This window comes from Leopardus geoffroyi, chromosome C1 (assembly GCF_018350155.1).
Source record: "Leopardus geoffroyi isolate Oge1 chromosome C1, O.geoffroyi_Oge1_pat1.0, whole genome shotgun sequence".
Taxonomy (NCBI): domain Eukaryota; kingdom Metazoa; phylum Chordata; class Mammalia; order Carnivora; family Felidae; genus Leopardus; species Leopardus geoffroyi.
In genome coordinates this window covers 201,575,258-201,584,766 of record NC_059328.1, presented here as the reverse complement: position 1 = coordinate 201,584,766, position 9,509 = coordinate 201,575,258, and the positions used below count along the sequence as shown (strand labels likewise).

Genomic DNA, 9,509 nt, shown 5'->3' with positions numbered 1-9,509 from the left:
TATGTGAACAAGGCCAAGTTCTATGTAACTGTGGCAAAAATGGTGAGTGTGATAGGGATGACTGGCACAGAATGAAGCAGGAAAGGCTACTGACCTCCTTTGTCTGTGCCTTCTCCCCAAGACTACACCAGTGTGTGCAAAGCATGTGACTACAACACATTACTACAAGATAGAGTATAGCATTACCACATTCCCAGGATGCCTCTGCTCCTGGGCGCAGGGACACTTGCCATAAGATCTTGAAACTACAATCTTCCCCCACTCCCACACTGAGAGCAAATGTGTCAACCAAGAACAAATCAACCGTCATGGGAGAAACCCATGTTCCATTGGGAACAAGAAGCTCATCGATATCTAGAAAATTTGACAAAACCCAGGGGCCTACCTAAGTCGGCTGGACAACGGTTTCTGTATCTTTCACACGAGAATTGGGTTCTAAGGCCGCAAACTTCTAGATCAGCTTTGGTCTGGCGGGCGTATGATTTTTAAAGGGGGCAGAACTGTTGCACTTTAAGGGTAATGTGACAGAGGTAAGAGATGTCATACCTTTATGTGAATTGTACAAGGTCCAGGTTCAATTACACAAGGGATTCCACACAGCTATCAGAATTATTTGACCCCAAAGGGTCCAAGACTACATTGTATCTATAGCACAGGATTAGGAGAGGCTTGGGGATGTTGTCCTTTAAAAAGTCCCCAATACACCTATGCAGTCTAGGCCTATTTTATGTTTTCACCCTTTCTCATGTTTACAGTTCCTGGGCTCCGTGTTGACACGACCCGAGCTTGTTTCTAGAAAAAGGGGTCTCTTTGGGTACCTTCGTTACTAATTACCAACAAACAAAGCCAGAAGTATGAGCTGATGATCTGGTTCTGCGTTTTCTGGTTGTTATACCTCAACCCAGCCAGTTAGAAGGTCTATCAAACCAAGTAAATCGTTTTCATATCCAGAAAATATCTCAACCTATTCCCTACCGAAACCCAATCATATTTTATTAGCAAGTCTCTTACGCAGGCGCTACACATTTCCTCCCGACTCGCTTGATTATCCCTCTACCTATTCTACCCCACTTAGCCTATGACACGAAAAAAGACAGGCGTACTCCAGGTTGCCATAGGTCACTGTTCAGCTAAGCAAAAACACACAAAACGCCTTTTGTCAGTGAAAGGAGAGAAATTTTACTTAAAAGACCCTGGGCAGAGAGGTAAAATCGAAGATGATTATGGTGTTCTGGGGCCTGCACCAAAAGAGGCTTTTCTTATTGCTGGCCATGGGAAAAATTGTGACGCCGAAAGTCATGGATTCGAGCAGTGTCTTCAACCAGATCATTGGCATATGCTGCTGACTAAGGAGACAAGAATGAGAAAACGTAAGATTTACACTCAGGAAACCCATGTGTGTTTTATAGAAGGACCTCTTCAGCTCAATTTCTCAGATTTCATCAGACATAAGGCCAGAGAGTATGAGAAACCCACCTTCAAGGAGCACCTGGGGTGGCTTAGTTGGTTAAGTGTCTGACTGCTGATGTCAGCTCAGGTCATGATCTCACGGGTTCATGAGTTCGAGCCCCGCATTAGGCTCCACGCTGGTACACAGCCTATTTGGCTTTCTCTCTCTCTCTCTCTCTCTCTCTCTCTCTCTCTCTCTCTCTCCCCCTCCCCACTAGCTCATGCTTTCTCTGTCTCTGTCTCTCTCTCTCTCAAAATAAACAAACCTTAAAAAAAAGAGAGAGAAAGAAAGAAAGAAAGAAACCCACCTTCAAAAAGGTAGGTCCAGGGGTTATGTCAACCTCTCTACTGAATGAAAAGATTTGAGGGAGGCTCTACCATAAAGAAGATAAGCAATGAACACAGAAATTCTGGTTTTTTGCCAGATTGGTGGGAAGCTGAGGGAGAGCTGGGTTTTTGTGGGTAGCAGAGAAGCCAGGGAAGAGTTGGAAGGCAGTCTCTGAAAGGCAAGTGGAGAGCTTTGCTTTGACAAAGGCATCACATTTTGGAACACCTGCAAGCCAGGAGGACAGCTCTTCGGGTTTGCGAGGCCCCTTTGGATAATCAGAAAATGTCATCAATACCTTGTCTTCCTGATCTTTTTCTTCCATAACTTCTTTGCTTTCTGTCTCTGTAGTAAATCCTTCAGATGGCACGCTGAACACTTACATCTACAGGACGGCTTCATCTTCTTGTATTTCCCAATTCTGGCCAGCAGCAGGGATCTATCTGCTGCCCCCCTCCCCCACCCCAGGTCCCTTCATTCAAAGCAGCCCACCCATCACTCCTTTTATATACAGAGACAAGTGCCCATGACATGGGAGCTCCTGGCAAAAGGACCTGATGATTAATGATACCTTGTCACAATGGCTGTGATTCAGCATAAGAGCTTGATTGGGTGGTTTGGGAGTACTGAGACATTTGGGGAAAATCAACAAAGTACCTATTAGGACTGCTGGCTCATCAGCTGGCTGCTGATCAGTGTAGCCCATGGGAACCACCCTGGATGATACTAACCAAGTGAAATTGTCCTGACCTTTCAGACCCAGCATCTTCAAAGCCTTTATTGGCTGGCACATTTACATGTGCATTCCTGGTCCCAACATCTTATTTTCAGAAAGAGCTTTCTCAGCAAGCATTTGAACTAATATGGGAATTTTTAAATGAATGCACCGAGGTAGAACTGACACAATAAACTCACATATTTTAAATGCAACAACAATTTTTTTAACGTTTATTCATTTTTGAGAGACAGAGATAGAGAGTGAAAGCAGGGGAGGGGCAGAGAGAGGGGGAAACACAGACTCTAAAGCAGGCTCCAGGCTCCAAGCTATCAGCACAGAGCCCCATGTAGGGCTCAGACTCACAAACTGTGAGATCATGACCTGAGTGGAAGTCTGATGCCCAACCGACTGAGCCACCTAGGCACCACAAATGTGATAGAAATTTGATAAGTTTTGACATAGGTATACAACCATGAATCTTTCTACACAAATCAAGATAATAAGTACACCCTCCTGTCCCAAACGTTTCCCTGTGCCCCTTCCCTGCTCTCTCGGAAGGAAGGAAGGAAGGAAGGAAGGAAGGAAGGAAGGAAGAGAGAGAGAGGAAGGAAGGGAGGAAGGAAGGAAGGAAGGGAGGGAGGGAGGGAGGGAGGCAGGGAGGAAGGAAGGAAGGGAGGGAGGAAGGGAGGGAGGGAGGGAGGAAGGAAGGAAGGAAGGGAGAGAGGAAGGAAGGAAGGAAGGAAGGAAGGAAGGAAGGAAGGAAAGAAGGAAGGAAGAGAGAGAGGAAGGAAGGAAGGGAGGAAGGAAGGAAGGAAGGGAGGGAGGGAGGGAGGGAGGGAGGCAGGGAGGAAGGAAGGAAGGGAGGGAGGAAGGAAGGAAGGAAGGAAGGGAGGGAGGGAGGGAGGCAGGGAGGAAGGAAGGAAGGGAGGGAGGAAGGGAGGGAGGGAGGGAGGAAGGAAGGAAGGAAGGAAGGGAGGAAGGAAGGAAGGAAGGGAGGGAGGGAGGGAGGGAGGCAGGGAGGAAGGAAGGAAGGGAGGGAGGAAGGGAGGGAGGGAGGGAGGAAGGAAGGAAGGAAGGAAGGAAAGAAGGAAGGAAGGGAATACAGCCTGGTTTCAAGCACACTTCCTGAACAAAGGCTGTAATGGTTCACCCTCTCCAAGAGGATCCACCTCATGTGGGGGCCAGGGAGGTGATAATCCAAGCATCTCTCACAGTTCCTCTAGTTTCTTGCCTCTTACAGACTCTAGGATGGAGGGAATTCTACAGTACCCCTCTTGTTCTTTTAACATAAGACCTAAGGTTTTAATCCTGGGGGACTCAACAAAGGTTGGGAAGAGAGAAAGAGAGAGGAAGAAAGAGAGGGACATCGAGTTGTGTTTTAACACATCTGTGAAGTTGAGTTTAATTTATTCTGTGTCCTCTTTCATCAAAAGTTACTAAGAGGGTCACCTGGGTGGCTCGGTCAGTTGAGCATCTGACTCTTGATTTTGGTTCAGGTCATGATCTCACTGTTCCTGAGTTCAAATCCCACATCGGGCTCTGTGCTGACGGTGCTGACAGAGGATGCTTGGGCTTCTCTCTCTCCCTCTCTCTCAGCCCCTACCCCGCTCTCTCTCTCTCTCAAAATAATAAATGAACATTTTTTTTAAAAAGTTACTAACCATCCAGTTCTTTCCACACCCAAAGAATTCAGATCTTTAAGCGAAAAGGATTGGCGTTGGTGATCATGATATTATGTGCTACAGATGGCTTGATAGAACAACGGATTTATGCATCCAGATTTGTACTGAGGATGTGCAGTTGCTCTGGGCCTGTGTGTTTCTGTGTTCTTTCCTAGGCATTCATGGTGGCATTCATGGTGGCTCTTTCCTATGCATTCAGTGTGTGGCATGGGCAGAAAGGAAGTGAAGGGGCCGTGTTCATGAGATCCCCAATTATGAGTAAAGTATGCCTGAGAACTCAGCAGCCTAGGTATATATCAACATGGATACCCGCCCCCCTCTCGCACACCAAATGCCTGAATAGATCCTCACTTTGTGAACAAGATATCCTTATACAGGAACTTTGTTTCGATGGGGGCACCTGGGGGGCTCAGTCAACTGAGTGTCTGGCTCTTGGTTCCAGCTCAGGTCATGATCTTGGGGTTCCTGAGATCGAGCCCTCCCTCGGGCTCTGTGCTGACTATGCAGAGCCTGCTTGGGGTTCTCTCTCTCCCTTTCTTTCTGCCTCTCCCCCACTCATACTCTCTTTTTCTCTCTAAATCAGTAAACTTAAAAAAAAAAAAGAACCTTGTTTCAGTAAATACTAGTGATCCACATCTCAATTGGTGAGGACTTATTGAAAATCTCTTGAGTGCCTTTCTCGATAGTCCATATATATTTTTAAATGTCAAATATGTATGAAACAGCCTTACATGAGAAATTATTCTAATTTCTTACACAAGAACAACCCAGCTCCTCCCTCTACTAGCTGCCGGATCGTGGACAAGCTACCTAACCACCCTGATCCTGGAATTCAGCCATAACAATACCCACCACACAGGGTTGATGTAAGGATTAAATAAATAAGTTAATATCTCTAGAGTGCTTACCATATCCCTGGCACTGTTCCAAGCACAAGCGATTATCTTGGCCCTGTCCTCTCAGAGTATAAGGTGCCTGACAGCAGGCACAAAGGTAAAATAACAAGGACCAGTCAAGACCAGATGGCCATCCCAAACTGCGGACTTATCTATCCCGAAAGGAGGAGGCTAAAGTCAGGTAGGGGTGAAGCACACATGGGTAAAGTGAGCCTGGAAGAATAAGGAGGCCTGTCATGTTCCATATCAGAGCAACCGTGGTTGAATAAAACCTCCTCTTAAAGAAGTTTGGCTGTGAAGCAAAGGAGAGAGTGGTTGCTAGAGAGAGGCTTACCTTCTGCTCAAAAACAACCTCCACTCTCCCCTATCTCACCTCCTGTCTCTCCGCTACCCAATGCACTCCTGACTTCACCCCCTACTCTCTCCCTGCAGGAACCTACGAGCCAAATACTCTACAGGATCAAATAAAGCAAGCACTGAAAAATGAAGTCAGGCTCCCCAAGGGCTCTGCACAGCTCCGGGCACTCGGGAGGTCCCCCGTGAGTGGTATATGACTTCCCCAAGTCTGACACTTCCATGTTGAACTCCATACTGTTACTTTGCAACTTCGTTCTTAGCTGAGTTTTACTCTGCTCTCTTTCCTCAGCTGTCTTCCCCGAAACACCCAAAGGTGGATGATGAATCCTATAATTCTGCCCCTAGATCGTCCCATCTGTTCCTGGACATTCAACTACACAACGCTCTACTTTGCCAACGCTCACATCTACATCACCAGCTCCACTGCTGTCCTGAGCCAGTTACTTATATCTCATTTGTCCACTGAGCGCTTAAATAGACATGGTGTCTGTCCAGTGGACATCCCAAACCGGGCAACACTAAAACCAATACTTTCTGTCCAAATGTAGTTGCCGCTGCAGTATCTTTTGGCGGTTATTCACTCAGGGCGGAAGGCTAGGGTTCCATCTTTCCCTTCAAAGCTCATTCTTTTCACCTCTTCTGTCACCTCAGTGTTTTATAATCCACTCTTTCTCTATCCCCATCACTGACTTGGGTCAGTGTCTTCTGGGTCTTAATATTCAAGCCTTTTGCCCATGTCTCTCTTCATGGTAAACATTAAGTACATGTCACCCCCTAGGTGATTAACCTCCTTGTCCCTATCTACCAGAGCAGCGAATACATGAGGAGACACTGCCGAATCGCTAAAATTAAGTAGATGCAGATTTAATTCCCACCTCTGCTACTTAGTATTTATGTGTCCTTCAGCAATTTCCTGAAGCCTATGAGGAAGTAATTTCTACCTGGGCGTTTAGTTTCCTCATTAGTAAAATAATAGGATTGCCATTAATTCCATATCCTTCTGGCTTTAACTAAAAGAAGATTTCTTAGACGAGGAGAAATAAAATAACCTAAGTTTAGTAGATCGAGAGGCTTGGCTCCAGAAAATCAGTCTGACTAAATGTTGAAGGAAATCGTCCCAGGTCCCACTGCTCAGCCCTTCTCCTGTAGATTGGGTCGCTGACCTCATACTGACTTTGTGACATCCCAGAGTGAGGAAGCATAAGTCCACAGTTGCCTGGTTTCTTTAGATGCTCCTCCCTGCCTCATCTCAAGGCTCAGAAAACCATTTTCAGGGAAATAGCCAGAAACCCCACACTGGGATTCGAACATCTACCATGACTGGATGCAGCCACCCTAGGATACGGCACTTCTGCCCATCCCTTAGGACTCCATCTTTCTTCCGGAGCCCAGAAAGAAGTACCACCGAGGACAGCCTGGGGGAGGAAAAGGATAGCAACTGGCCAGTTCTTCAGTGTGTGGTCCTGAAGGAGTGTAGGAGGAATACCGGGAGCAGTTGGGGGATGTGTAGGAGGAGGGGAGGAAGGAGGTGGTGATGGAGGCATTACGGAAGAGCCTTCATTCATTCTCAGGCACGTGGAATGGCCTCAGTGAGAAGCAAGCCATTTGCAAGTATCCATCAAGCCCGCATTATGAATAAGACATTGACCAGCTCTCCTGGACTGTAAGGATGAATTAGACAGAGATCTCTCGATGTAGTCATCTGAATGTTTACCATTAGAAGTGCCTTAAGTGAGAAGGAAGTTCAGAGACTTACAAATCGCCCTGTAACTCAGGGGACCCGAGGCTCAGTTGACGCTCTGCTATAATCATCCTAAAAGTATTTTTTAACAAGAGGCCGGTATAGTCATCTTGCGCTGGGTCCCACAAATAACGTAGCTTATTCTGGGGAGACACGACTTGCCCCGCACAAGCATCCCAGGAAGTTTCAAGTAAGTCAGGCCAAACCGTAGCGAAAAGGGTAATAAAATCATAAGGGAAATTCTGGAAAATGTCGAGTTGGCTTCGTGTGCCCACCTGAAGAACCTTCTGAGACTCTCCTACCCTAACCAGGGAAGCTTATAACCTCAGTTTTGTCTTTGCTTCCTTACAGCATGAAGAAACTGCGGAGCACTCGTGCAGGACGGTGCTCTGGAGAGGATACAAATCTTTCTGCACGGTGACATAGTCCTTACTGGAACTCCAGAACATCTCTGCGGTATTACCTTCCACATTTTCTCCCGGAACAAAAATGAGGCTGCCCAGCATTGAGAATCTCTTGATCAATAAAATCGGATCACTGCAACACTCAGAAGAATCTGGGTCTTTTTGGGGGGCGGGGAGAAGGGGGTTATTACTGAAAAACAAAGGCGTTGTTCTGAAGATTTCACTAGGCAGTCACCCCTGCTGTCCCAGCATAGGGAGTGTGAGGGGCAAAGTGTCACCGAGTCTCTGCTTTGGACTACAGGATTCCAGGATTTGTCAAGGAATTGCTTTGTTCCCCTTCGTTAGTGTAAATAGGGCTGAATCTACTCTTCAAAATGTGAGAATTCTGCTCAAAAGAACAATGTGGGAACCAAACAGGCAACGAGACTGTCGAGCAAGCCTTCTTGACAGTAAAATGGCCCCTCCAGCATCTCTCCTCTTCTTTACCCTCTCTGCTCACCACTAAGAGCTGGAAGTGGAGTTTCATCAGAGCAGGCCAAAGAGATATAATTGGAGTGCGATGTTCTCTCTTGACCTCACCTTGGTCAGTGGAGCTATAAGAGGCATTTATGCTAAAAATACTCCAGATACACGGGGAGTCTCCTCTGACCAATGGACCCTATTGGCATGTTGGTCACAATGCCTTGCAATCAATTACAAAGGCATTGACCCTTGAGGGTGGCAACAGTCTGTCACTCCAGTCCTTGGCCCCTTTTGGTGGCAACTCTTCTCCCCCTCACAGGGCAGGTGTCCTCAAACTCAGTGACATGATTGTACTTGGCAGGTGGGATGATTTCAAGAGGGAAAAGTTTCCTGGAATGTGGCTCTCGGAACATGAAGGGTGAAGAGAAAAGCAGAGAAAGGGCACAGGAAGAAAAAAAAGAGTCCAGAAATCTCAATAGTAGTGCCTCAAGGCACAGTGGCAATAAGCCTAGACTGGAGATGGGGAGATCTGGGCTTGAGATCTAAGTTTGCCCATAATTCGTGACTTTGGCCAAGTTACCCTTCATCCCCAGACCTATTTATTATGAAACTGTTCTCTAGCAACCCTACCAACTCAAAGTTCCTTACTCCAGTTGGTAGATGGATAAAACACATTTGTTCCTAAAGACCACATGAAGCCAAATGATTGAATATGTGTGATATTTTCATACCATAACACCCCTCTTTCTATTCAGAGGACACAGCCCTGTTATTGTCTTATGGCTGAAGGGAACTGTGCCCCCAGTGAATTCCAGCAAGGGACAGCATCTTCTTCACGATGTTATAGACAGGGTTATAGTCAGTGTGGTCAGGGGAGTAGTTAATGTGAAAACATTATTTGGAAGTTTCTGAAGCATAAAATTTGGATTTACTTTGTGTGATATTACACCATGTGGCCTTATTGTTCATAGTTACGAGAGGAATTGACATATTCAAGTAACTTTTCATTAAGTCCGAAAATAACAACAAAAATAAAACTTGGAGTTCTCTCCAAATGAGAATTTGTATTTGTGCAGAAGACCTCCAAATTCACACCCTGCCTCTAAGAACTATTTCCCCCCGGTTCTCCATCTTCCTTCAGTATTAGATTCCTTCACTGTGATCCTAGAAGCACATGTGAGAAAGAAAAGGCAAATACAGTGGAGAGTGGAGACCAGATCTACTTTTAAGTCAAGCAGGGAAGGCAGTGTGGAGCAGTGGGAAGTCTTTGTCCTGGGAATCAGCAATCTTGGGTTCAGCCATGGCTCTTGCACCACCAGGGTGCAGCCCTTGGACAAGCCTTTTGGCTTCTAAAAGAAGGGGTCCAGGTGACCCCTGAGGAACCACCCAGGGCCATCGTTCTTGTGTCTCCCGCCTTTTAGCAGCTCAATCTCTCTCGTTTTGGAAAATAGAAATTGTTTATGGAGAAACAGTTT

General features: G+C 46.3%; 1 long non-coding RNA gene across 1 annotated transcript; it reads right to left on the bottom strand.

Annotated features, from left to right (window-relative positions):
• Positions 1 to 1,159: 1,159 nt before the first annotated feature.
• LOC123599447 lies at positions 1,160 to 2,682 on the bottom strand. Its single transcript, XR_006713154.1, has 2 exons — positions 2,073 to 2,682; positions 1,160 to 1,346 (listed from the first exon to the last, which is right to left on the bottom strand). It is a non-coding gene; the product is annotated as an uncharacterized LOC123599447 (long non-coding RNA).
• Positions 2,683 to 9,509: the final 6,827 nt, after the last annotated feature.